This window comes from Pan troglodytes, chromosome 23, assembly GCF_028858775.2.
Source record: "Pan troglodytes isolate AG18354 chromosome 23, NHGRI_mPanTro3-v2.0_pri, whole genome shotgun sequence".
Classification (NCBI taxonomy): Eukaryota; Metazoa; Chordata; class Mammalia; order Primates; family Hominidae; genus Pan; species Pan troglodytes.
In genome coordinates, this window is record NC_086016.1 from 36790413 (window position 1) to 36813913 (window position 23501).

General features: G+C 42.8%; 2 long non-coding RNA genes across 2 annotated transcripts in view; one reads left to right on the forward strand and one right to left on the reverse strand.

Annotated features, from left to right (window-relative positions):
- Window positions 1-23501, forward strand: part of LOC134809725 (uncharacterized) — a 527418-nt gene that overhangs the window by 462182 nt on the left and 41735 nt on the right. The window lies entirely within an intron of this gene.
- LOC134809726 (uncharacterized) lies at window positions 18121-22167 on the reverse strand. The gene is made up of 2 exons (XR_010156151.1): window positions 20620-22167; window positions 18121-20005 (listed from the first exon to the last, which is right to left on the reverse strand). It is a non-coding gene; the product is annotated as an uncharacterized LOC134809726 (long non-coding RNA).

A 23501-nucleotide genomic window follows, 5' to 3' on the forward strand; every position in this document is an offset into this window, starting at 1 on the left:
GATTTCATTTTCTTTGGGTATATACCCAGCAGAAGGATTTTTGGCTCGTATGGTAGCTCTATTGTTAATTTTTTGAGGAACCTCTATACTATTTTCCATAATGGATGTACCAATTTACTTTCCCACTGACAGTGTACAAGAGTTCCCTTTTCTTCACACCCTGACAACACTTGCTACCTCTTGTCTTTGAGAATAACCATTTTAACAGGTGTGAGGTGCTAGCTTATTGTGGATTTAATTTACACGTTTCTCATGAGTAGTGATGTTGAGCACCTTTTCACATACCTGTTGGCTATTTGTATGTCTTCTTTGGAAAAATGAGACACTGTAATTATTAAGCTAGTGGATAGCAGTGGATGTAGGAGAAAAAAGAAAGAATTTAGACATGTCTGGGAGGTGGAATTAACAGGACTGGTGATTTCTGATTGAGCAGCAGGGTGAAGAGGCAAAAGTCTAGGATTTTCTCAGATTTTTGGCTGAACAAATAGATGAGTAGGGAGTAGCGCCATTGACTGACATGAAGACCGGGACATATGCTTGTTTGGGAGGAAGATCATGGGTTGTCTCTTGAATCTGTTTAGATCAATGTGCCTGTAAGACTTCTGGAAAGAGATGTTGAAAATATAGTTAACTATGCAGGTCAGAAGCCCAGCCAGGGGCCTGAGCTGAGACACATAGGTCTGTGGGACTGTAACATACAAGTTTAATTCTTAGGTACATGGGTTCCTAGGTTCTAAACTAGTAATGGCGGCTGATCTTTCTGAGCTCTAAGTATGTTCCTAACACTATGAAGGATAGTTTATCCTGATTGCCTAATTTAATCTTCAACTCATATCTGTGAGGTACCTGCTATTAGTACCACCACTTTAAAGATAATAGAACTGAAGTTAAATGACTTCTCCCATCCCATTCACCTGGTAAATGACAAAGACCCAACTCACAATCTAGTCCAAGTTTTCCAGCCTTCACACTTTTAAACCCTATGTTTTCAAGTATCAGTATTTCAAGTGTTCAATATTCATCATGTTTTCAAGTGTTGCAACTCAACCATCTTAGATGGGTGTGCATACCTGTCTAACCTGCCCATCCACCCAGAGGTCTCAGCCATTATCAAAATTTTCTTTAAGAGGAAATATCTGATACTGCTTTGTTACTGAATTCTTTGTATGTTTCTTTAATTTCTATATTACTGTAATAACTCAAAAATGTGATCAGATAGTTTTCAAGTCTCATTAGTCAAATTAATATTTGTACTGCAAGCAACCTGAAATGTTGGCAACTGCAATGCAAAGGGGTTTAGAAGAATTAGTAACAAAAATTACCGTCGGAGAGAAAATTAAATAGATTGTTTCACTTGGAAAAAGAGAAACAACCTTCAATTTGCAAAATAACAAGTTTTTTTCATAAAAAAAACAAACTAAAAAAAAAGATTCCCTGGATGAAATCAGCCTAGCATGGGAAGCCCAAATCAAGAGACGCAGTGGCTGTGGCACCATAGGCTTTCACTTCTCTCTAGATCTCAGTTATTCCATCTCTCAAAGGAGATTAGGAGCATCTGCCCTAATTATCTCATGAACTGTGATGAGATACGGGTAAGATAATATCAGGAAAGCTTTATGAAGTATAAAAAGTGCTAGATTAGTACAAGAGTTCATTTAAATAATGATTATGCCTCATAGAGAGACAAGCCACAGTGATTCACAGACTGTGTTTCTGGGCCGGATTGCAGCCAGACTCACAGAGAGTGCAGAAGGAGATGATCTCAGTGATTACCAGGACAAAGACCCTCAGTTGACAAATGGGGAAAATGGGGCAAGAGAGGATAGGAGACTCACCCATGGTTGGTGACAGAGCTGAGATGAACAGCTACATTTCTCACTCTGGTCTGTTGGTTTCTGCCTCTTTCCCTTAACTAAAAGATCTCTTGGCCATTTCCTGGGTCATTACCATCTCCTGCCAGAAAGGGATCTGACACAATCAAAGGAGAATAGCCCAATTACCAGTTTGAGTCTTAGATAAATGGCTATCACTAGGAAGAAAAACATGCTCACCTGAAGCTTACAGAGGATTAGTGGCTCCACATTACCAAGAAGATAGGTCAGATAACAAAAGCACCAATAACAACAGTAGCAGTTCATATTCACTAACTGCTCAACATGTGCCTCCATCTGAGCTGAGCATTTTGCCTGCACATGTATCTCATTTTATCTTCATGACAGCCTTGTGAGGTGAGTGCTGTCATTGACTCTATAGATGGGAAAATGAGGCTTAGCAATGTTAAGGAATTTGCACCGGGCCACTGGCTATAGGTGGTAAAAGCAGGGCTTCACTCCAGCCAATGTAACTCTTAGTTTCCAGATTTTAACCACTGGACACATTACATTCCACTAAATCCCACGGTCTGCACCTGCCATTCTAGGCTCCTCACAACCTAATCCATTTAGCTTCCTCTCTTGCCTTAAATCTAGAGACAATCTTGGGTCTAACCTCTCTCCTCACACTATAGGTATAACTCTGAAGAACAGAATATGTAGCCTGTCTGCATTCTTGTCCCTGCATTTTGCTTCCATTGTTCCACCTGCCTAGGCTGCCGGTCACCCAGGCTGGAGTGCAGTGGGGCAATCTCGGCTCACTGCAACCTCTGCCTCCCAGGTTCAAGTGATTCTCCTGCCTCAGCCTCCTAGTAGCTGAGATTGCAGGTGCCCGCCACCATGTCTGGCTAATTTTTGTATTTTTAGTAGAGACGGGGTTTCACCATGTTGGCCAGGCTGGTTTCAAACTCTTGACCTCAGGTGATCCACCCGCCTCAGCCTCCGAAAGTGCTGAGATTACAGGTATGAACAACCATGCCCAGCCTTAACTCTTCTTTTAAGACACCCCTGAAGTTTCACCTCAAGCAGATCTTCCCAGTCACTCACCAGCTTCTCTTTCTCCTCTGATACCCTCTTATGTTTATCCTCCATACCTTCCAGGTGACCCCTACAGGGATTAGCCTTCTGATAACTCTTATTTTTTTTGTTTATTGTGTAGATCTTTAGGAATATTCATTCTATATTCTCAACCATGTTAGAATATCCCCAAGGGCAATGTTAATGGTTGCTTCCTCTGCAGTGTCTGGCACATAGCTGGGTAATCAACAATTATGTTTAAAATGAGCAAACAATAAGAATAGAAGAAAGAGAAACTTCCAGCTAAATGGGTGGATAACTTTGCCCATTGACAGCTTTTTTTTTTTTAACATTGGGAAGAGTATCTTTGAGAGGCCAGCATAGAGGGATCACTGGAGGTGTTCACACAAAGGCTAACCCCAGAATACCTTAGGTGGGATTCTTGATTTGGGGAAGTTGGTGAAATGAGCCCTAAAGATCCCTTCTAGCTCAAGGAGTTTATGATCCCATAACTGAATGTGTGAGTGAATGAATGAATGAATTTGCCGATGTCAGTCTTTCATGCTTGCACTCTCCCCCACAGCAATTGAGACATGATGTTCTGCGTAACTCAGTCTTTTATCTGAAAAACACTGACGTGAAGTAAGTGGAAAGAAGATCTTATTTCCTCTATTTTCCAGATGAGGAAACAGAATTATTGAAGTAAAAATAATTTGCCTGAAGTCAGCAGTTGGGCACACACCAGAGCCAGCCTTTGGGATCCTGGGCTGGTTCAGTCTTTGCTTTGAAAGCCCCAGACAGCTCAACATGCGCCCCCCCGCCCCCACATCTGCTTTCCTTCTTTGAGGCAGAGAGAGAAAGCTGGAAGAAATTGTATAGAAACCTCAGCTTCTCCCTGTTCTGTGCCTTCAGCCAAACAACCATTTGGGTTTTACCTCTTGAGAATTTATCAGACTGGTTTTGTCCTCTCCGTAAACATCGCCACTGCCTTAATGTTCTGCTATATAAAAGAAGCTTCTGGAATTAGGCAAACTAGATTCATTTCCCAGCCCCAGTTCCCTGGACATGTTACTTTACTTGTCTCAGTCTCAGAGTGAGACCCATAATCAGAGCCTATCCCATAGGGTTGTGATAAGAACAAAATGAAGTTATGTAGAAACGAGTGAATAGAGGGAGCTTAGAACAATTCCTGGCACGCAGGACAGATTCAATATGTGTTAAATATTGTATATTTACTGGAGAGGGAGAAGGGTGCTTTTTTATAACCACATACTTTAGCAAGTTGCATAACCACTCTACGATTCAGTTTCTGTACCTATAAAAAAGAGATAATGGTAATAGTAGCACCTACATCCCAAATATTTTTGTGAGGAATAAACATGCTAATATATAAGTAGAACATGAAGAAATTGCCTTGCAAATTTCAAATAGTATTGATATTGTTATTTTTCCTGAGTGACAACTATGGGGACATGGCCTCTTGCATGTCTACATGGTATACATTCTACTCTTCAGAGTTATCTCTTCAATCAAATCATCCCATATAGACCACAACATCTATCTTTGTTCAGCACAATTTTTTATTCATGTTTTTATTCCCTCCAAAATCATGCCCATTTTCTTGCAAGAATTTTCCACACTCTAATTTTGCCCTTACCAGACACAATGGTGTTTATCATGTCTGTGAAACACCTCAAACATGTCTGGAGACAAACAACTCAGTGGTAGTCGAACCTAGGATGACTCCCAAGAGGCCGACTGAGGTGCTGACCTTGGTCCTGAAATAAGATTTGGTCATATCTGGGAAAGGCAGAAGTTGGTAAGCAGATGGCTTCCTAAGTGGCCCTCATGCTGCATATTGTGATGTCTTTGGGGGCTGCTTGCTAAGAGATCCCACCTACTCCATCATTTTACTACTTGTGTCTACCTCAGTCTCTGCTTTGTAATACGTGCTCACTAAAAGTTGATTAATTTCACTCATAGATTCAAGCTTCTTCATTTAATAGATCTGGACAGAAACTTTCACACAAGAAGGATAAGCAGCACATTCCAGATGATGCATTAAATCTGTTCAGTCCCTTTCCATTCTTCAAGGCTTACTTCAAACACTAACTCTTCCATGAAGTCTTCCTAGATTTACCCCCAAAATTAAATAAATCTATTTTCCCCCGAACTCCCTGAACTCCTTTCATGAAATAAATGGAAGCACTAAAATAAGCCCATATGACCATTATATCATTACTATTAGACTCACTACTATTACTATGACTATTGGACACATTACTATTATCATTACTATTGTCCTGAAAGTAGGGTCCATGTCTGATACTTAGGAAATACTAGAACAAACTTTTTATTTTATATGAATAAAGAGATGAGAAATGGCAAAGTGAGGACCAGAGTCTGGGATTCCATCTTTTTCTAGGACACCACACCTTCTTCCACCAAAACAAATCTTCCCAACCTCCTACCTTTAGGACCCCAGGCTGGGTGGAATTGCTTCCTAAAGAGATGCATCTAAGAAAGATATCTGCGCTAATGTGCTCTATAGCTAATGCATTTCTCTGAACAGGTGATGATAGTGAGCAGTTCTCTGGCAACTGAGGGTGTAGAAAATTTGGGGGATGGAAAGGAAAGAAGAGTACTGGCCCTGTAATTCACTGAGCCTTTCCCATGGCTCAGCTTTAAAGGAAGATGAATTGAGATGTCTGTTAAGGACTTCAGAGAATGGGGAGGCATAGCTATAATGGGATAAATTGGCAGGTCCCTGCAAGAAAATATGCCCATCATAATGACCTTGGTGAGCTCTCCGCTAGGAAGATCCTGAATGGAAATACACTAAAGATAAGGAAATGGGCATCCTCCTAGGTGTTCTTTATATAATCCTAGAACAGCTTCTCTCCCTATCCATCAGCCCGCTACTCTGTACATTCCTCCCTCCCCCTTATCCATCTTTCCCTCCACAGCTCCTTAAAGACAAGATCAAGTCTAGGTCCTTCAGGAACACTTGCTGATTTCAAGCTCGTCCTGAACTTTCCATGGCCCATCCTGCAGCCCTTCAGTTTCCAGTGGGTATCACTTGACCCTCATCTGCAGACACAGTTGTCCCTGCCCAGGTGCAGGCCATAGTTAATCCAGTTCCTAGGAAGGAGGAGAGATGCGATTTCAAGAATCTCTAGTTTAATTACAACCTAAAGATGTCCCTACTCCCTTTCCTGCTAACTTTGAGTCCCATCCCAGTTGTAGAAAAGAGGCCTCTGCCTGTTTCCTGGGTCCCAGACCTCCCCCTTGTGCCTCTTACCCAAGGCTTGAGCCTTTCCTGGGTAACCTGCCCTGCGCCAGCTTCTCTAAGGCATCTTGCTTTGTAGCCTACCATTGAACTTAAGCCACCATCCCCATCCCTACCGTGGCTTGAAACTTGTCAGTAGGCTTCCAAATTACTAAATTACTACATGGGAAGCTCAAAGTCCTGCCAGAATTGACCCCTGCTTACCACCACATCTCACACCCCACCCTTCAATGACCAGCTGCTCTGATCTCCCTTTAGCTCCTGGAGAGCACCCCCCACCACAGGACCTTTGCACATCATGGTCCCTTTGATAGAGCCTTACCAGGAAAACACCTACAAATCTTTTCCAACTCTGAAGCACCAGTTTCTAGGTGATATGGTTTGGCCCTGTGGCCCCACCCAAATCTCATCTCAAATTGTAATCCCCACATGTCAGGAGAGGGGCCTGGTGGGAGGTGATGGGATCATGGGGGCAGTTTCTCCCATGCTGTTCTAGAGATAGTGAGTGAGTTCTCACGAGATCTGGTTTCTTTGATGAGTGTGTGGCTCTTCCCCCTTTGCTCTCTGTCTCTCCTGCCACCTTGTGAAGAAGGTGCTTTTTTATCCTTCGCCTTCCACCGTGATGGTAAGTTTCTTGAGGTGTCCCCAGCCATGTGGAACTATGAGTCAATTAAACTTCTTTTCTTTATAAATTACCCAGTCTCCAGTAGTTCTTTATAGCAGTGTGAGAATGGACGAATACACTAGGGTACAGCTGGATGGAAGCATGGTGCGCTCATGGAATTGTGTCCCTTTTTATGTCACTTATCTCAATTTACAATGCTAAATTCATTTGTATAATCATTCAATTAATAATAATTGTGTCATTATTTGATTCTTGCCCCTCCCAACCAACTGCCAGTTCCAGAGAGCAGAAACAATGTCAGTTTCACTCACCATTACATCCTCAGGGCAGTACAGTGCCTAACCCACATCAGACACTCAGAAAATAGCTGAGGAATGAATGGGTAAATGAATAAGTGGTGGAGCAAACTGCACGACAGAACTCTCCTGTAGCTGGAGCCCGTCCATCCTGAGTATGCATGTGTCCCCACCCTAGAATGCCCTTTGCCATTCTTAACCATGGTCAGCTCCTTTTCTTGTGACAGCAGGGAGGCTGTTGGCACTGAACAGGTGTACCCTTCACTCCCTTCACTTCAGGCTCTGTTGGCCTACTTGGTTGGGTCCTTGCCCCTCCTTCCTGTCTTATCTCCCTACCCAGTGAGCTCTCAGCTCCACACAGAACCCTCTCATGTCACTTTTGCAACTTTAATTTCCCTGACTCCCCTACCTTTTCTATGCCTATCAATCTGGCTCTAAAGTAAAGAAGTTGCAGAGAAGCAACTTTGCCCTTAGTAAGAATCCCATCTAGGACAATTACTGTGTGACTCTGGTAAACTTAGTTAACCTGTCTGAGCCTTAGGAGTCTCATCTGTGAAGTCAAAATATCAATACCTCCTTCATGTGGTTTTCTGGGAATACATGCCATAACAGATGTCAAATACCAAGTAAAGGGCTGCATTCAAATAGGTTCTAAATAAAGGTTGATTCTCTCTTTCCTTGTGTTACTTCTCTGATCCTTAATCTCCTCATCTGGAGGCTAATATTGACTACTTTAGGAAAGGGTTCTGAAATCAGAGAGATGTGGGTCAAATTCTGGCTCCACTACGTGCTAGCTATATGACCTTAGGCAAACTAACCCACTCTTTTTCTCAGTTTCTTTGTCTGCAAAATCAGGCCCATAACAGAACCAGCCTCCCAGGATTGTTGAGAGAATAAATGAGATAACACATTTCATTTAGGCACATAAATACTTGGCACATAAATACTTAATAAATATTGGCCATTATTGGTTTTGCCCTTATTATTGTCAAGGAGCCCATCGGGCCTGAGCTTGCATATACAAAGCAGATGGTAAACGCTGGCTACATGTCTACTGACTCACTGCTTGCTTAGCAGAAGCTAGCTCAGCTGCATGAGCCTAAAGATTTATTTTCAGGGGTCAGCTTTCTATATAAATCCATTCCTCTTTCTCCATTTTCTAAACTTGTCATTCTGTCTTCTCCACCTTCCAGGTATACATTGGTACTGGGGAGAAAGGACATAAAATATTTGACCTTTTGTAAGCATTTGGCCTTACTTTCTTTTACATTGAAACATGCTCCCAAGCCCCCAGCTGTCCATAATTCTCAAGGGGCTCAAGGAACAGGGGGTGGGGAGAGCAGGCCCCTGAGGGCTTGGTTGCCATCACACTTGCAGCCATTGAGCCCTCCACCTCTGTTTTGGGATAGGGTGTTTTGCAGAGTGCCATCCTATTGACTGTCGACAAGCCTGATTCCAGCCATAGAAGGTAAGGAGGCAAACTGCGCTTCCCATCCCACCTCACAGTCATTTTAGTCAAGCTCCTGGCTTACTAGGGATTTACGAAGCTTTCTCCCTGTCTATCATATCTAAAAGGCTCTATGAAGAGAAGAGAAAGCTTTTAGTTGCAATGTATTCTGGTTGTTTTTGTTTTGTTCCCCTCCCATCTGATCTAATGGGATTTAGAAGGGAGTTATTGCTTGGCAAAGCAGAGAATGGAAAGCATGGAATGTCCCCTGCTAGAAGAGTCCATAGAGATTCGATTGTTGCTTATTGTGCAGAAACCCAGAGAGGGACAGTTGTTGCTTAGTAACACACAGCACATTGGTGACAGAGCTGTATCTGGAGTCAAGCCTGGTATTCTTGACCGCAGAGCCATTGCTGGTAGTGAGACTGTGAAACCTCTAACATCAGTAAGTAGTACTTTGCATGTATGAGCCCATGTGCATTTGCAGGGCAGAGGCTGACATAATTTTCATCAGATAATTGTGAAGAAGTCCATAACTCAAACCAGGTTAAAAGCTACAAGCATCTTACCTATCCTTAATGTGACAGTTTACAAAATGTAACTGAAACAAAAAAACCAATTACTTCCCCATAAGAAACAATCAGAGGAAAACTCCAAGAAGCCGATGGCTGGGTGTGAAAATGTATCATGTAGACTATCAACACCCTAAAAATGGAACAAAGGAAAAGTGCCCTGTGGTCACTACAAATAATGACTCACACTGACACAGCTTCTCTGTGCTGGGCACCACTTTAAGTCCTTATGTATATTAACTAAGTTAATCAGATACAACCGATTTTTACCCCCCACTTCTTTACAGATGAGAAAACTGAAGAAACAGGTTATTGGCCTAAGATGGCCAGTAAAGGGCAGAACCTATATTGGAACTACCCTGTGAAACTCCCACCCTATCTAGACATATGGCATTCCATATGGGGCACAGGGATCCAGGGAGACATATCATGAGGTCCCTAACTCTGGGAGTTCACAGTCTACTGGAGGAGGCAGGTACAAAACACTGAGAATACTAATAACAGTATAAATAAAAAGATGCAGGCCGGGCATGGTGGCTCATGCCTGTAATCCCAGCACTGTGGGAGGTCGAGGCGGGTGGATCACCTGAGGTCAGGAGTTCGAGACCAGCCTGATAAACATAGTGAAACCCCGTCTCTACTAAAAAAAAAAAAAAAAAAAAAAAAAAAAAAAAAAAACCAAAAAAATAGCTGGGCATGGTGGCAGGCACCTGTAATCCCAACTACTCAGGAGGCTGAAGCAGGAGAATCACTTGAGCCTGGGAGGTGGAGGTTGCAGTGAGTTGAGATCACACCATTGCACTCCAGCCTGGGCAACAAGAGCAAAATTCCTTCTCAAAAAAAAAAAAGATGCAGTGGTAGGCAGGGTGGAAGGGAAAGCTAAACGAGCAGAATCGCTTGCGCAGGTGGCAGGGAGGCATGAGCCTAGACCTGTTATGCAGGACAACTTGGCCACACTCTGCGGATTCAGTGTTAGCAGCCACATGAGCCCTAATTTCAGAAGGAGACCATATCCAGCCAATCAATGAAGCAGGCCAGGTAGCAAGGCCAGCCAATGGCTGAACACCTGAGAGCTGTCAGTTCTAGTCTCATTTCAGAACACCTGTCTCTGCAGGCAGCAAGCTCCAGGAGCAGCCCAAAGACTGGCAGTGGGAGCTCCCAGGTTCTAACCAACTGGGCTGGGATTTTGCTAGAAATGAGGAGGAAGTAAGGGAAGGCAGTTTGCCAGACTTAGCATGAGGCAAGAAAACCATACCATTCAGAACCTGCCTCTACTTCCTGTGGGACTTTGGCAATAACTTACACCCACTTCAGTTTTCTCATCTGGGAAACTGGATACTTTTATTGCCTCTGCCATAAGATTATTGTTTGTTTTAAATGAAACGGTGTATGAAGCGCATTTTCTACAGTGTCAGACACAAAGTGAGCACATTTCATTCATTTAACTGCAATCTGTTGAGTACCTGCTGTACACCAAGTACTGGACTAAATGCTGCAAAATGCACAAGTTTGCACACCAGTTTGTTTTCTGGACAAATGGAAATAACAGTTGTTCTTCTTATGGAGGAGTATTATTAGCAGTGGGTGTAGCGTGACTCATCTTCATTATAAATAATTAAGAAGGTCTCCATGCCCTCTGTTCCCTCCACTCAGCCTCCAAAAGTGCCTACTTTCCATTGCATGTTACTGTCTTCCTTCATCTGGCAGTTGGGAAGGGCTCTTTTATTCATTGCTATTCATTTTTACTCACTCTACCATCCCACTGAGCCTGACCCAAGTGTATGCTTTGGCCTGAATTCGATCAAGCTTGGACAGAGACCCATACCCTTGAACAGAGTGACTCTGGTGGGAGATCAGAGAGTAGAGTAGGGGGCTGCAGGAGTGGCTGGAGGAGAGGCTGCTGCCTTCCAAGTGCCCAGAGTTCACCTCTGCACTGCTGGATCCCAACCCGAGTGGAGCACATGGAGGCTCCAGGGGTAGCAGGAGACCCCAACAGTCATACTGAGCTCCAGCCCAAATCTGAGAACAGTGCTGCACCGTGAGTCCCTGCAGACCCGAGGAAGAGAAGTGACTACCACACATTTGCTGGGATTTGTTCAGTAGTTGGTCGGCTGCAGGTTACTGTGGAAGGCATTTGTGGCCACAGGAGAGGATGGGATGGATCCATGCTTTATAGGGTATGACACATATACAATTTGGACCCTCTTTAAGAAAGAAAATACAAAATTAGGTTTAAAATGATATTTTAAAATGTGAAAAAAGTTAAATAAAACACACCACAATATCAGAAAACTAACACCGTATTTTTATTAATGAAACACTTCTACAATACATTTTTTGTCTTAAACTTTTGGCAGCATAATCTTTGATAAGTTCTCCACATGACAAGAATTTTGCACTATTATCCTATAGAAAGAACAGAAAGATAATTAAAAGAATAGAAAGAATAATTAGATAATAGCCTCCCTGCTGTCAAAAGAGAAGGAGATGACCAGGTTTAATTAAACAAGATAATTAAGTAATTAATTATCTTGTTTCTCTCTAATTGATCAAAACAATTTTATTAATGGTTTATAGAGAGAGAAGACATTTCTTTTAGCTTCACAATCAACTTTGGTAATGCCATATAAATGTTTAGGATTATAGTCAAAATTTGTTAAATCTTCTTTCACATGCACTTCACGAATGAGCTGTGACAGATGCCCTTACTGTTTGTGGTAATAGCTACAAGTTTGTGCCTTAAAAGCGGGAATTATGATAAACTCTCTTTCTCACAATTCGCTTCTCAAAAGACACCGCCTGCCTCCCCCCAAAAATAGAATGCAATTGCTTATAATTGCACATACCGCATTATCAAGTATATTTCTGACAAAGGAACTTCAGGCTGACAAGGTGTTGATGGGAGATGAATCAATCCTTCACCAACAAATGTACACCCTCTAATGATAGGAGGAATGCCCCATGACCTACTTTCAGACTCTGTAAATTTCAAACCTTGTTTTTCTCCCACTACCCGTACACCTCCAATGCCGGGTACTGTAGGACATTTTCATATCATAGTAGGCCCCAGGCCCGTCTTCAGATCACAATGCAAAGAGAATTGGCACAGCAGGTAATCAGTTGCCCACTGGAAACCAACCTATATTGAGATTACCAGCAATAGCATGATTACTAACACAAACAGAAGTCGTTGCAGCCGTATAAATACATCTCACTAATCCCAAACGGAGGGTTCTCTATCTCGATATCCCCTTTGCTAGATACCAAAGATGGTCAGAGTCACTGCAAACCAACAGCCATCCAGCATGAAGGGACATTTGTCTGAACTTATTGTGGTGAAGATATCTTAGCTTTGCCAGTTTAACAACATGATATCCTCACGTGGACATATTGCTAGGGCTTACCCTATCCCTCAAAAGGACATTGTGCAAGTGGGACTCCTGTATCTTAAGCTTCATCTGTTGCCTTCAAGGTCATAACCCACCTCTGGTCATGAGCCCAGGGGAAGAGAGAGGCTTGGGCTGGTGCCAGTGAGCTGTGATTTCATAGCTTGGTTGCCTAGCAAGGGCTGCCCAGGTCAGTCTGTGCCTTTTGTCTGCTGTGCCCCTGCTGGAGGCAATCTGTCCCCGTCTCTCTGGGAGAAGCAGGTAACTCTGAAACTCTTTTTAAATAAAATAAAATTTAAAAAGACAAGAAAAGTACTAAGAAGACAAATCACCCTCTTCAAGAAAGTAGCATCCAAATTTGAAACACCATGTCCATTTCTCTGAGAAATAATACACTAACGTGGGCAACTGACCTCTCCCCAGCCTACTATGTGTAAGGCTAATTGGCCCAGTGGCCAATTTGCCATCAGCCTCCATAATTAAAGAATCACAGTGGTGGCTCACATCTGTAATCCCGCACTTTGGGAGGCTGAGGTGGGCAGATCACTTGAGGTCAAGAGCTCGAGACCAGCCTAGCCAACATAGTGAAACCCTGTCTCTACTAAAAATACAAAAATTAGCTGAGTGTGGTGGCAGGTGCCTGTAATCCCAGCTACTCGGGAGGTTGAGGCAGGAGAATCGCTTGAACCCGGGAGGTGGAGGTTGCAGTGAGCCAAGATTTCATCACTACACTCCAGCCTGGGTGACATGGTGAGACTCCATCTCAAAAAAAAAAAAAAAATCACAGTGGTAGTTGCAATAGGGATTGTGTAGAAGCCTATAAGTTGGAAGAACACATACAGCAAACTTTGCAGGATCTGTAGAAACATCTGCTCTCACATCCCCTGAGAACCAGGGCGTCTGCACTTTACAAGTTCATTCTTCAAGGTGGATTCTCAGTCCTGAGCACAAAACCTGGCTTCAGAGAGAAATGGAAGCAGACATTTGGTGGGAATTCCTCAAGCCCAATGACACAGACAGGTACCATCCCTAAGTGCCATGTTTTTAAAACTGTTGGTAAAAACATGAGTTCTCTATTAAAAACAGCAATCTGGCAAGGCAAGTAGAACCTTCCTTTCCAACCTCAGACATGAGTCAGGGCAGGAGCAGGACTGAGCAAGCCTGACTTAGCACCTTCAGAGATGATCAGCACTGAAAGGTTACAGTGATGATGCTTCCTGATCGTCCTGTATTTCCCACCTTAAAAAATCCACAATCTCAAAATAAAAATACAGTAGTCCCACAAAGTTTTGACTTTTCTCCATGATAGTGACTTAGATGCATTTGTTGAAATATTGAAGTATCAAATTATTTGGAAAAACAATTTTTTTATTGCTCCCCCTGCTTTGTGGCTTCCCTATGTGGAGTTTACCCCACATGTTGGATGCTGTATCTCCAGCAACAAAGCACCCGCCAGGAATCTTGGAGCTCACTCAAATCTATGCCTTTATCTCACAAAGGAGAGTAAGGCCCAGAGAGAGATAATGACTTGGCCAAGATTACACCATAATCTGGCAGCTGGAACAGTACAAACAGTCAGATCTCCAAGTTCCTGATCCAGGGTTCTAACTGCAATTTTGTTTTTCCATCTGGCTTGCCAGAAAGTTAGCCAGAGTTCTTTTGAAAGACCTGGCCTCCCTCACAAGCTTCTAGAAGAGACTTCTGGTCTTCTGACCAGCAGACAGCCCTTCAGCCTTCTGCTGTGAGCCTTAATGTCTTGCCCACTCCAAAGACACCTGGTTTACATATTTGCTCCCTGAGACTTGGCTTCCGGCTCTGGCAAAACTAAGAAGTACACGTTTACCTGCTCAAAGCCCAAATTGCCTGTCTGTATCATTAAACTTTCAGTAGGAGCCCTGGGCCAATGACCATTGCCCAGAAATGGTTGGGACTTGGGGAGAGTAGTAGCGGGCTGGGATCCAGGACAGCTACACAGTGAGGGGGAGGCTTCTGGGAGAGGCTGGGAAGCAGGTAAATGCTGGCATCCTTCCCGATGCCACCTGGGTGCCATTGTCCTTGGAAAGCATCTCCAGCCCAACCTCTCTGACTCATACATTCAGCCAAGAGACAAATTGCCTATTTGTTGCTTTTCTCTCCACTCTCAACGGTTCAGTGACAGCCATTAGACCCTCTGCTGGGGTCATTTCATGGCCAAATCCTCCCCATCATTCAGATATCCTTCAAATATTATTCAGATATGCTTCAAGCATCACTGTAACAGGATACTTCTGAAAGATTGGCACCAGCCCTGCCCTACTTGGTCACTCTCTACCCCATTGCCTTAGGTTCATTTCTTCATGTCACTTCTCACTCTCTGAAATTTCTTGACCCTATGTGTGAAGAGGCGATGCAGTTCTGTTGTTAAGATCTTAGTATCTGGGGTCAGTGAATCAGGCTCACTCCTCACTGGTTACCAACTCATCTGAATCCAGTGAGATAAAACACCCACACAAGTTACATGAATCAGATGTATTTCTTACAGATAAGAAGCAAGGGACAACAGAAAGCTACAATTCAAGGTGAGCCAATCCTCAAGACCCAAAAAATATGCCCAGGGTGGATGGAGTTTTAACTGTATGTGGCCCAATTACACTGTGCAGCTGAGGGACCCCAAAAGGCAGCCCACCCTTGATTATATATCCCAGGGTCACACGACTCACTGAGATGAATGCATTGAAGTACATTCTGTTTCTAGGAGAGGACTGGAACAGAGCCTGAGTTGTTCCAGCCAGTCCCTCCCTATTTCTGGATATTGCATTCCCAGCATATTCTATAGTTATTCTTGAGAACTACAAGAGAAAGGAGGAAGAAATTGGATCAGTCCAAGACCACCAGAGAACTGTCCTGCCCAGGATATCTAGGTTTAAATTCTGCTTCCACTACTTGTTAACTAGGTAATCTCAAGAAAGTTATCTGACCTCAATCTCTATCTCAGCTTCCCATCTACAAAAGGGGTGAAAATAACAACACCTACCTCCCAAGCTGGGCCTGAAGATTAAGTTAACTCATCAGAAGCCTTTAGAACAGTGCCTGGCACATTGTTAAGAGCTCAGTAAATGTTAGATATTGTCATTGTTTGGTTTTCGTATTCTAAGTTGTCTCTTTCCACCCTCATGTAATTTCCCTGAAGACAGAGGATCCTGCCTGCCTTGTGCACCTCTGTCTCCAGCATCCACAAAAGGACCTGACATGTTGTTAGCACTCCACTGATGTTTATGAAATAAATGAAGGAATAGTCCTTCTAAGTCTTCCCTCTGCCTCCATATTCCTCCTCTGCATTCTATTCAAGAATGAACCCCTACCTTCTCCCTAGGTATAATTACTCGCCCCTTCCTCTGGTCCTTAAGACTTTAACCATAATTTTTTATTCTCTTCTATTTTGTTTTTTGTATACACACTATGAGCTCCTTGTGGGCAGGGACCACGTGTTATTTACCTCTCTATCCCCCATGTTGACTGGCACATGAAAATTTCCTATATAGGGGGAAGGAGAAATTTCCCAAATGTAGGTCTGATCATAGTACACTTCCATGAGATCAACCATGGCTCCTCATCACATGCATGATGAAGATTCATATTCCCAAGAGTGTCCTGTGCATCCATGGAGTGGCCTCAAATACCATTGTCACTCTTCTTACCTTCTGTGCTCCTCTCCCACTGCATGTACATAAACATCAGGTAGGCTGTGCTTCTCTCCTTTCTTTAAGCATTCTCAGTACTTCCCACCTGTGTTCTTTTTGTCTTGTTTTATCTGGCCTAGGATGTCTTTTACCCACCTCTTCCCTTAGAATCAATGCTGCCCTTCAAATCACTAATCTGATCCTACCTTCTTGATTACCTCCATATATAGAATTAATCTTCCCTATTGTCTATATTTCAAGTCATTCTTGACTTATAGTTTAACATCTGTCACAGTTCCACTTAAATTTTCTACACTTCACTGAAGGTTCTGAAGGCCAAGGACCACTTCTTCGATATCACAGGGTGCACAGAGTGCCTGGAATGATGCTTGATCAGAGGAGGCACCCAGGAGAGGCTTACACATCGAGCTAAAGTAATCACAGTGTGTTTTGGGTGATATTTCTTATGATCCCCTCATCTTAGTCCGAATTGAATGTTCAGCTATTTCTAAATTCTCAGTGTCAATTCAGCAAGTATGCAACGAGTATCAGTTTTTTGTGTCCTTCTTAAGGAGCCCATAACCTCACTGAGGATACCAGACAGACATGGGAAATTCTATAAGACAAAAGAAATTACCATGTTGAGAGGACAAATACATTAAACTCTTTCTATGTGCAAAGTTCTAAGATGTAAAAGGATCAGTCATGTCCCCATTCACCTAAACTATCCTATATATGCCTTTGAGAAACCAGTCAAAGCAGCCTTAGACATCACCTTACCCAACCCTTTCCTCCCTACCCCATTTTGTTGATGGAACAGTCGAGGCCTAGAGAAGATGGCATGACTTGCCCAGTCTCAAAAAGTGAGTTCTGGCAAAGGCAAAATGGGAGCCAGATCCAGTATTCTTTCCGCTCTTCCCTGCTCCCTTCCAAAACAATCAGGAAAGTTAGGGAAAAAAACTTCTAATCTTTGCAATAGAGTGAAATAGTAAATTAGTTAATCAATAGATAAAATACCACATTATGGGACGTGATGTTAAACTGCGTGATAAGATACTACCTCCACCTACCGTACTAGAGGAGGTAGGATTTCATCTGGGTATTTCATTTATGGAAAGGGGTGAGAAGGCTTCCAAGGAGGCCTCAATATGAGAAAAATCAGGCATGATATGACTTTACCCAGGACACTGAGAAAGCACAGTACCTTAGAATTTGGGGGAACCTAATTCCTTATATATGCCACCACTTTCACAGATCATTGGTGAAGAAAACAATTCCTTCTTCGACCTCATAGAATTAGCCAGTAGCTGATTTAGAACTAAAACCCAGGATTCTTAATCACAGGCAGCATAAAGAAGTAGAGAATGCTCAACCTTTGGAATTCTAATTCCAGATCTGCATTTAAAAACTGACTCTGTCCATTACTATCTGTGTCAGCTGTGTTAGAGGCGTTCGAACCAGAGTAAGTCCATCTTGAATAGGGGCTGGGTAAAATGAGGCTGAGACCTGTTGGGCTGCATTGCCAAGAGATGAGGCATTCTTAGTCACAGGATGAGAGAGGAGGTTGGCAGGATTGGTGTCACAAGATACAAGTCATGAAGATCCTGCTGATAAGACAGGAGGCAGAAAAGAAGCCAGCCAAAACCCATAAAAACCAAGATGGTGATGAAAGTGACTTCTGGTTGTCCTCACTGCTCATTATATGCTAATTACAAGGCATTGGCATGCTAAAAGACACTTTCACCAGCACCATGACAGTTTACAAATGCCATGGCAATGTCCTGAAGTTACACTATATGGTCTAAAAGTGGGAGGAACCCTCAGTTCCAGGAATTGCCCACCCCTTTCTTTAAAAAGTCATGAATATCCACCCCATTGTTTAGCATAAACAAGAAATGACTAAAAGTATACTCAGTCGAGCAGTTCATGCTGCTACTCTGTCTATGGAGTAGCCATACTTTTATTCTTTTACTTTCTTAATAAACTTGCTTTCACTTTATGGACTCGCCCCGAATGCTTTCCTGCACCAACAAGATCCAAGAACCTCCTCTTGGGGTCTGGATTGGGACCTTTCTGGTAACGGTTGTAAAACATGGCCACAAAAATTTTTGATGCTCCTCTCAATAAGAGATGAGTCCAGGTTTTCTCCCTTTTCTTCTATGTTCTGTGACTTTCTCAATTGAATGTAGTGGAAGTGTTGCTGTTCCAGTTTCCAGGTCCAGACCTTAAAAACTGGTCCACTTCCTATATCGTGGTACACTTATTCCTGGACCCAGCCACCATGCTCTGAGGAAGCCCAAGCCACAAGGAGAGCCCATAAGTACATGTTTTGGACTGGCAGTCTCAGCTGAAGTCCCAGTCAACAGCCAAAATTAACACTAGACATGGGACTGTGGGATCCTTTGAGATAGCTTCATTCTCTGTGCTGACTATAACCACATGAGAAACCCTGAGCTAGAACCATCTAGCCAAATCATCCCCCAGACCTGCAAAAGATAATAAGAATTAAATGGTTGTTATTGCTATAAACCACCATGCTTTGGGATGACTCATTACTCAGCAATAAACAACTGGAACAGATTTTGTGAGAAGACTCAGCTATGACACTAACCTGGTTAAATCTTACAGGCTGGGGTAATGTCCCCCCAAATGTTATAGTGCATGCCCTCAATCACTATCCAACATATGGTGTGTTTCCCATAGCCTGGATCACAGATCTGAGAATCAAGAGATAGAAATGAGAGTGGCTTCTTCCCTCATAGTACCTAGCAATCCACTAGTGATATTTTTGCTTTTCATCCTTGCAACTTTGGTCTAGAGGTCTTAGGGAGGGATAGGTTCTGCCATTGGGACACAGTGATGATTTGATTAAACTGGAAGTCAAGACTTCCATTCGGCCACTTTAAGTCTCTCATGTCTGTGCTCAACAGGCAAAGAAAGGGTTTACTGTACCAACCCAGGTGATTGATCCTGACTATTCAGAGGAAATTAGATTGTTGTTACACAGTCGGGATAAGAAGGAGTACGTCCAGAAGGAGATGATACCCTGAAGTGCCTCTGAGCACTCTCATGTCCTGTGGTTAAAGTCAAATGAAAAACCACAACCCAATACCTGTAGAACTGCCAGTGACCCAGACCTTTCAGGAATAAACTTTAGGGTAACCCACCAGGCACAGAACCAAAAGAAGCCAATCTGCTTGCAGAGCGCAAAGGGAATGTAAAATTTATGTAGTAAAAGGAAGTTAAAAATAAGAGCTGAGGATACAACAAGTTACAGAAACAAAAACTGTAATAGTTACGAGATTTTTTTCTGGTTAAATATAAAGGATATTTGCTTTTACATTAGGTGAAAAAATAGTCTGCATTATTTTTGTTGAGAAGTTCAAAATGGCTAAAGGACATATAAATGGGTGCCAAGTTGTCAAAGAGGAGTATGTGGGCTTTGAACTGTGTTGACCTAGCTAAGCTGGAACTAGTCTTCTCAGAATTTCCAGAATTCCCTGTATAGCTTCAGGATACATTGACCATAAGAGACATTTTGAATGAGATTAGGAAGGTGGTAGGGAAAAAAATAGCACCTTTTTTTTTTCTTCTTCCTGTTGGTTGATAAAGAATCCAGGTGCTATTACCACTCACACATATGCTGCCACTGTCCTCCTAGCTCGCTCTGATGACATCGCAGCAGCAACTCTCACTCCTATTGGATCTTCTTCTTTAGTTACTTCAGATTTGGGGCCAGTGTGTGCAACTTCATGGCAAAAGGTGTCAGCTTCTCCTGCTGGTCACGAACGTCATTGGTATCCCTGACTCCATGTCCATCTTTCTTCCCAGTTGCCTGTTCTGCTGAATTCAGATATAGAAGCAACAGCCTTGAATAGACAGCTTAACTAGTTCTCACACTTGGGCAAGGTCAAGCCCTCAGAATAAATGCCTTGCCTATATAATTTGCAGTGTTTCTGCTTCTCTGATCCAGCCCTAACTTGGGGGCCTATGTGACCCCTTTCTCATGATGCTTCCCCAACACTGGCCTTCTTTCTACCCCCAGAGCATACCAAGCTTATCCCAACCGAGGACAATTAACATTTACAGTTCCCATGCCTGAAGCCTCTTTCCCAGATAGCCTCATGCCTGGCCCCTTCTCATCAAGCATTCTCAGCTCAAATGTCACCTCTACCATGTGTCTTTCTCTGACCACAGCATCTAAAATAGACCTGTAGTCATTCTTAATCACATCGCACCATTTATTGTTTCCATGGCACCAATCACTCTCTGAAATTACATTTTTGTTTGTATAATTACTAGTTATCTATCTTCAGAAGCTTTTTGAGGGCATGCATTTTACTTATCTTCTTAACCTCTGTGTCCCCATGCCTATTGCAGAGCCTGGCACTGGAAAGGTGACAACACATCAACACATACTTGTAGAATGAATAAAAGACCTTGTTCAAGCTACTTACCTCTTGGACCCTAAGAGCCCTGATCTGTCTGTGACATAACCTGGCCTTTCTCAAAGAGCCGTTGAGAGGGTTAGCTGAGCCTGCAGATGAAAAAAGCCTGAAGTGCTTCACGAAGAGTTGGCTCTCAGAACTTCAGTCACCTTCCCGGCATCCATTGCTAGGAGCCTCAGAGGGGACCTGGGGGCCAAGCCAGAATTGTTAGGGTAGAATCAGATCTGTAGGACTCCTGGATGCCAAAAGGATATTTTTACTTGTGTCTTCACAAGATGCCAGACTCTCCCTCTGCTAATAGCTCTGGTGTGCTATGTGCCATCAGCTTAAAAAACACTTTCACAGCTTCCATCCTGGTAATTCTTATTTCTCAGCCTTTTGCTTTCCTATCCACCCACAGAGCCAGTAACAATCCCCCAGCCTCTGCCTAGTGCCCACTGAATCACACTGACATTGGCATCTAATTGATTTCTTTCCATCTGTGGATGAAATGAAACATTGTTTTCATCTAGCCTGGAAGGAAGGTGGGTACTGAGGAGGCGATGTCGGAGGATTTCTGGAGGAAAATTCAGTAATTCTGCATATCAGTAAAATCCAAACAGGACAGTGAGTCCAGCTTATATATCCTAAGTGTGGATCTTACAAAATTAAAGCTAAAAATTCCCAAGCAGGTGTGTGGGTGAAAAGTAAGAAGCCAGACAGTGATAACACAATTCATTTTCAACTCCTAATAGAAGTGATGAACTTTATTCACCTCCCAAGCTGCATGGGGCATGTATTGGCCCACAAAGTGGAATAAGTGACTCTATCAGAAGTGCCCTTCCTCCCTTAGTGCTCATGTCACACTCATGGCGTGTATTCAGTGTAACCTGAGAGATTGCCCCAGGATGGAGGCAAAAGACCATTTTGGCCACAGTTTTTCTGGAAGACAGGAGAAAATGGTCTACAGAGACAACATTGAAACACATACAAGATTTCTTTTGCCATTTTCTTGCTTTGGGGAGTAAAGTCTTTGCCTCCTTGACAGAGAAAATTTTGCCCTCTCCAATTCCTTCCTTCCTTCATTCTCTCACCAAATATTTATTGCTAAACAATGTTCTAGGCATCAGGGCTTAGCAACTATCTGTCCTGGGGACATTCACACTTACATGTAGAAAAAGAGACAAGTCAACAGTCCATTTCATTGTAGTGTAACAGGTTTTGAGATGGAGGGAACAGAGTCCTGCAGGGGTACTATGCTGGGACACCCAATCCAGGTGGCTGAAGAGTAAGAAGCAAGACAGTGATAACAAAATTCATTTTCATCTCTTAATTTGGGATGTGATGAATTTTATCCACCTCCCAATGATGGAGTGCTCCAGAGAATGGGGATTTCAGGGAGGAATTTTCTCAGAAGGCCTGTTGAGGTAGGACTTAAAAGAACAGGAGATATTTGTCAAGAATACAGAAATAATCCTCAGTATCCATGAGGCGAAGCATTTTTCATGGTCAAGGCCAGCTGTACAAATAAGATATTGGCCTCCCACTGCTTCTCATCCTAAGACCCAACCCCTTAACACAGCAGATCAGACCCTGCACTATCTGATCCCCATAAGGGGGCCCACAGTTATACCACATTCGACCTCCCCATCCCTGAGGCTTTGACCTCACTTGCTTTCCTCTCCCACACACCTTCCCAGTCACACTCTTCCCCCTCTCTTTGCCTAATCTCCCTTTTCACTCTCCAGCTCTTAGCTCAGGAGAGCCACTTGTAGTGGGTTGAATCATGTCCCCCAAAACTCATGTCCATCTGAAACCTCAGAATGAGATCTTATTTGGAAATACGGTCTTTGCAGATGTAATTAATTAAGACCATACTAAATTAGAATATGCCCTAAATCGAATGATTGATGCCCTTATAAAAAAAAAAGAGTACAGAATGCACAAGATACACACAGGCACAAATGCCAAGTGACAGCAGAAGCAGAGATCTAAGTGATGCAGCTATAAGGCAAGAAACAGCAAAGCTGGCTGGCAATTACCAGGATTTAGGAAGAGGCATCTCCCCTGGAGCCTCGAAGGGAGCATGGCCCTGCCAACACCTTGATTTTTCACTTCTAGCCTTTGGAACTGTGAGACTATACATTTTGGATGTTGTGAGCCACCAGGTTTGTGGTAATTTATTATAACAGACTTAGAAAATGAATACCTCTTTTCCTGACCCATGCTATCCCACCCCAGCTTGTTCAGAAACATCCTACCACTGTCCATATACACACACACCACTTTTATACTCTTCTGGCAATCTGAACTTCTCTCAGATATCCCTTATCAAAGTTTGTAATTACATAGTTATTTTTGTAATTTTTTCATTGTTTGTCTCTTCTACTAAATTATAAACTCTATTTTTGGTAGGGAATCTTATTTGTTTTAAAACACCTTCAAATCATCAGAGCTTAACATGATGTAGGTCCTCAGTAAATCTAAGTCTATTCATTAAATAATTATCGATCTATCCCTACAAATGTGAATAACCACAAGAAATAAATTAAGTAAGTGCCAAAAGAATGGAAGAGAAGGGTGGGAACAGGAGCAGAAGAGAGAGAACCTGATAGTATGAAATTAACAGAGAAGTTTCTGAGAAATTAGGAGACTTGCATTATTGTATCTTAAGTGGATTTCAGCAAAGACTCAAAGGCATGTGCTTAAAAACAGTGGCTTTTCAAACTCTTTTAACCATGACCCCAGTAAGACATACATCTTAGTCATGACCCAGTGCATGTATTAATAGACGGATTTCATGAAAGAGTAGTTTAATGAAGCAGTTCTTCCTCCCACTATGTGAATGTGCCCGATTGCTTTCTGTTCTACTCTATTCTGTGCCTTGCTATGTCTTTCTTCCTCTCCTCCTC